The sequence below is a fragment of the Macrobrachium nipponense genome, chromosome 21, assembly GCF_015104395.2.
Source record: "Macrobrachium nipponense isolate FS-2020 chromosome 21, ASM1510439v2, whole genome shotgun sequence".
NCBI lineage: Eukaryota > Metazoa > Arthropoda > Malacostraca > Decapoda > Palaemonidae > Macrobrachium > Macrobrachium nipponense.
Window position 1 is genome coordinate 47319726 of NC_087212.1, and position 6000 is coordinate 47325725.

Sequence of the window (6000 nt, forward strand, 5' to 3'; positions counted from 1 at the left end):
TGATAGAACTTACTGTGATTCTAAAACACTTTCCTTTTGGTATATTGACTTATATATGCATAATCGTAAAGTAATTAGCAACTGTTTGCTTCCATTATATACACTAAATAAACGAAAATGAAAATGACTGCGGGGACAGTGATTATTTGCAAGCGAATGCGTGTCCCAGTTACCCTTTTCTGGCAATAACGGGCGTCTCGATTTAATTCACCCAAGAACTTCCCTCACGATTTTCCATTTCCCTCAGAGCCCCTTCACCCCTCGCTGAAAGTGCTGGATTTTCCATGCAATCAGGGCTCCAGACCATTTTGACTGGAGAATTGTGTGCCAAAACAGACACATGCAAGCGTTCACGTGTACATATATATATTTATACGTTCTAGAGAAGTCTGTCATATAAAAGAATTATTGTGTTGTACGCGTGTACATTTCGCACTCAGAGTAATTTCCTTGTCTCATATAAAGCAATCATACCTAAGATCTAAAGAACGGAGTCCTCACGAAAACTACATACGCATGCGCACAGGTGTACATTGCATATTCCGCTAGTATAATAAACAATGTGTACATTTGAGACCGTCTTTGTTTGATTTGATCAGAAAATATCTTACCAAAAAAAAAAGAAAGGAAAATCTCTCTCTCTCTCTCTCTCTCTCTCTCTCTCTCTCTCTCTCTCTCTCTCTCTCTCTCTCTCTCAAATCAAATAAATAGTAATTCTTGAGAAGTTCTTGGTACTTGGGGGCGGGGGTGGGAGGGTGTATACTGGGGTTGCTATCAAAGGAAAATCTTTACGTTAGCAGTTGTGCGAATGTAGTTTCAATACATTAATATAGGAAACGTGACACTGCTTGTAATAGTAATGAGAACCGTTTCTGTCATAAAAGAACCAAAGACTTGAATCCCAGAATATTGAAGAATGTCTTTTATTATGCTAAATCAAAAGGAATTAATTTTTTCCTTTCCAAGTTGCAAGAAAATAAATTTACTTTTATACTGTTCTCGTGTGTTAAATACTCGCTCACTCGGATGGTTATGACGTCATCAAGTCACTATGTGTAATTGGTGTCCTCTGGTTTCATATATTAATTAATGCTGTTTTTCTGTTCCTTTCCGATGTCAGTACCAGTATAATTCTCTCTCTCTCTCTCTCTCTCTCTCTCTCTCTCTCTCTCTCTCTCTCTCTCAATCTATTTTGTTTTCATACAAATTTTAGCTGCACACAAAGTAACCCAATTTATCAAAGTGTAGTCCATCAATTTCAGGCCATTTGTCCTACCTGCAGCTGCGGGAATTTGCCGGAGATTAAAGAGGCTTCAAAATCCATTTGACGCCGCTCTCCCAATTAATAACAGGGTTCCGGTGCCCAGGTGCACTGGGCTCGGATTGCTACAGACATCGGCCGGATGCGATCATTTAGTCCCAAGTAGGGAATAACTGGCTTCCCTCTGTCACACGAATTTGGTCTCTAGTCTAACTTATACTTCTTTAATGAGTTTGAAAGGAAAATTACGAGAGAGGTAATCGGTGAAGTCTTCAAGTTGTGACAAGAGAAATACACCTTCCCTGTATCAACATCGTTTGGTATTTAATGGCAGTGCTGAAATAAGTTTCCTTGCTGGTTTCGATGCCTTATTTCTCTGTGGCCCACGGATGGTTCAACCAGCCCATTACCTTTTTGAATAGCTAGTGAAATGAAATTATGAAAATGTAGCGAGGTTGCTTGCTATCTTATATAAAAAATCATATTCTTGACAAAGCCTGATTGATATTACTTTCCATGGAAACTATGGTAATACCGACTAGAGTATAAACGAGAGGTCAACTTTTCCAAGCAGTGGACTGACTTTTTCCATAGTAGCAGCTGGTGATGGAAGAGAAAGACCATAACTGGTTTATGTAATGGCAGCATATTTTCTTATTGACAAGGATTGGCTTTCTCAAAAGAATGTCTGTAATTTTGTCATATATTTTTGTCCGGTGGGTAAGTTTCGTGAATAGCTGGGAATTTCGTCAATAGTTTTATGATAAGCCTCACGCACCGAGAGAGGGTCATATATATAAAAACATATCACCATTTCCTGTAATAGACATGCCATGACCACTCAGTGGATGAACCATTACTTCACGCAACCGAACCGCTGACATAGCACTGGTAGGGCTGCGAAAAATGAGTCGCACATGCGACTTTGTCCGAGATAGTAGACCGTGTTAATGAAAAGTCCTTTTTTTTTTTCATAGACTGTACCGTAAAATATCATTTATTTTTAAAGTAAACGCCCAAAATATTCAGGCGATGAGACACAAACAGAAAGACAAATATATCCTTGCTTTCTCGTATTTGAAAATGATAGGGTCTGTACGGCCCCAATCAAGGCTTAACTTCTCCGTGCGCTCAATCAGAGCCACTTATTGTATCACAGATTGGTACTTCTCTGTTTTATTGGACGTGGAAAATCAGAGATCGGGAGCTGTGCTCGGAGAAAATGCTGCAATTATTTCATGTGCATTCTTTTTGTCGGCCACTCATGGCGTTTAATTTGTTCGCTCCTCAGTCATTACTTACGTCATTCACATCTTATAAGACAAGACTAAAGGGACAAAAATTTGAAAATAAGCTTCCATAAACGGATCGTAAATATTGGGCATGAGTGCAGGCAGGGAGAAGGTAAACAAGCATTTAAGCCGAGAAAACAAGTACAACATAACTTAAGGGTGGTCTTGTCTTATGATTCGCTTCTTCTATCTTATCTTTTGTATAACAATAGATTATTAATTGCTGAATATAGCACCTTTGCCCATTTCCAGTATAAAGACACCTACTTTATATGGGATTGAGGGCTTAGAAATTATAAATTAATTTAGTTCGTTGCTGGTTATCCAGGCAAGAAAACATAGTAGATACTGATATATATATATATATATATATAATGTACCCATGCATGCGTGTACACATACACACACGCATGCATCTATATATATATATATATATATATATATATAATATATATATATATATATATATATATATATATATTGGGAAAAATGAAATACTGGGTGTAAGTCGTGACGTTGTCGGCCATGGCGGCCACTACCGAAGCTAGAGCTCACAGGGGCGGGTATGTTTACACGTCATTGAGAATCTATCAGATCGGAACAGGATTTGAATTATTTATTTTTGTTCACCTCACTCAAAATGGTATTAACATATTTAGGGAAACGAAGATTAAGGTTAGGATGGTAGATATGTACTAAAGCGTAGTTTCAAACAAAGCAACACTCTCCAGTCTGATTAATTTTGTAATTGGGAATGTTTTTATTCCTCCTTTAGGATTTGCTTTCACGTTTTTCTATTGTAAATGAAGATTAATATGTAAAATGTATAATTCACTCACTTTTAAACATAAATCCAGGCAGATTGTTGGAGCACAATCCTGGAATTAAACTCAGATAACCCCATAGAATTGACTCTGACTTGGCTAGTGCAAAATGGATGTCAATATAGCAGTCTTTTTAATAGGGGATACATATCCCCATTATGAAAAGGAAAAAGGAAATTAAATTTGAGGACTTATTTCAATTTATGAGCTTTATCCTTTCTTTTTGTTAGTCGATATTTTTATTTTATGTTTGTAAGCCCATCCTCTCGCATATCGTAGTGATGAGACCCATTTAAATTTAGTCTTTTACTCAGTCCTTGCCAAGAAATGCTGCTTTTAAGTTATAAACAAGGAGAATCTGTTGCGTGTGGGACAGTGCCGTGAGTGCATCTCATGTGGTGCACTGTAGGCATTACTTAAGGTTCTTTGCAGCATTCCTGCCTCCCCGAGTTCAATCCTCTTTCATTCCTTTGACTGTACTTACGTTCATATTCTCTTTCTTGCAATTGACTTTTCACCCTCTCTAACAATTAATTCATAGTGCAACTGCTTTGAGGTTTTCCTCCTATTAAACCTTTCAAACCCTCTTACTGTCAATTTCCCTTTCAGCGCTGAATGACCTCATAGGTTCCAGCGCTTTGCCATTATCCAAAATTCGAAAAAGAAATTACTCCGTGAAGAATTAAACAAAGGAAAGTATAACACCTCGGGATTTATATATTTTTCATTTTCCATGCGGTGCAAATCTCCTCACCCATTTTCATTCTTTTCTTTCTTATTTTTTAAGATTGTAGCGTACTCTGCATTTAAAGCAGTCAGAAGCCCTTGGGCCTCTCTTCATAGAATGTTGCCATGACCCTTTGATAAAACTTTTGGATCTTTGAATACGAGGTTCGTTCTTTTTGCGCTGCAAGTGTGACACCTCAGGATATATTGGCTACGTTCGGCGTTCAGTGCTATGTTCACCTTTTGATACTTATTATGAACCAGATCACCATAGTGTGAGTAAATTATGTATGTATATATCTTTTTTTTTGAGTTTTGATCCAAATTCTATCACATAGGTCATCATTCATAGGTGTAACTTTAAATGTATGGGGAAATAGATATCAGGAATCAAAAACTATTAAAAATAGATATTTGAATAGATCCTCTAACCTTAGGTGGGAACTAAACTAATAAAAAAAAATAGAGAGAGGCCGCTTGAGAATAGCCGTCTTACTAAAACGTCATGCGATACATATTGGTCATTGACTCGGCAATTCAGAGAATGAATACGCTATTGCAGTCTTGAGAAATTCGATATTAGTTGTGTTATATGCATTGTCTGTGAGCTAACATTCCCTACTTATTACAATCAGTGAATATGGCCACAACGCAATGTAAAAGTGTCAAGAATAGAGGATATGCACCCTCGGCTCTTTTTAATATACTATTCTGCTGTGGACCTTAATCGTCATTAGGAGAGAGAGAGAGAGAGAGAGAGAGAGAGAGAGAGAGAGAGAGAGAGAGAGGCCCTTATCCCCAGTGTCGGAACTCTCTCTCTCTCTCTCTCTCTCTCTCTCTCTCTCTCTCTCTCTCTGATAAAGGTAAGAGGGCACTCCCTGCGTCAATCTCTTGCTTCGTCTGTACAGATTTCCCGTCTGCTGGAGAGGACAGAACGATATCAGCACCATAACTGCAAAATAATTACGGTTAAGGGAAGGCTACTGCAGCATACCATCGCCAACGCCTCCTTGACATATCTTTTATGATAGCCCTATTTTTTCCCCACCAGTTCAGTTTCTCCCTTCACCCGACTTCTGCTTGTTGTCAAGGCTTAAAATTTCTTTGATGTTGAGTCAGCGAGAGCTTATTGGAAGCAAAGGGGGAAATAGCGTTTATCTGATGAATGTACATGTAAGGTGAATCACAGTTCTTTAATTTTTACAGACGGATTATTATACCAGAAAATATGTTTTTAATCGCTTCATTTAAAACAGTGCATTGATCTGGAAAAACAATTACCTTAAAATCTTTTTATATTTTTGTCAGTGATACCGACGTGATATTCATGAGAGCTTTTGATGTGTGAATAAAGTATTTCAAAATAATTTACATTACTTATATTTGGTGGCCTTAGGTCATTAACCCCCCTTTTTTTGTCATTTTTCCCTTTTTACTGTTCTTGAATGAATGATTCTTGGAGAAAGCAAGGACTTTATTTCTTACTTTATTATTTTAGTTGTGTATAGAACCTAAAAACAAAATTCTTATGAAAGTGCATGTTAAGGACTCCCTTTCTCAGTGCACAAAATTTAGTAAAGTACGATATATTATTGTGCTTAATTTCCTGCGTTTATTGGAAATAAGCATGAAGAACTTCTTATCTTCTCAGAAATGACATAAAATGACAAGTAAATTCTTCGATAGTTACCTAACTGATCCTCCTTACTTAAATCTGCATTCAGTCAGTTAACGCATTACAACTCCTCACTGTAGTATTAAAGTCAAAGACAATATATTACTATGAAACGAATCCCCCCACTGAGAGGAAGGCAAACACACATGTAAATTCTTGGTGAATACGGATGCACTTTGGTGTGCTATTTCAACGCAATAATTGTTTTAAAATAAAAGCGCC

General features: G+C 37.3%; 1 protein-coding gene across 5 annotated transcripts in view; it reads left to right on the forward strand.

The window, feature by feature from the left end:
- Positions 1-6000, forward strand: part of LOC135198012 (glycine receptor subunit alpha-4-like) — a 758459-nt gene that overhangs the window by 442866 nt on the left and 309593 nt on the right. The window lies entirely within an intron of this gene.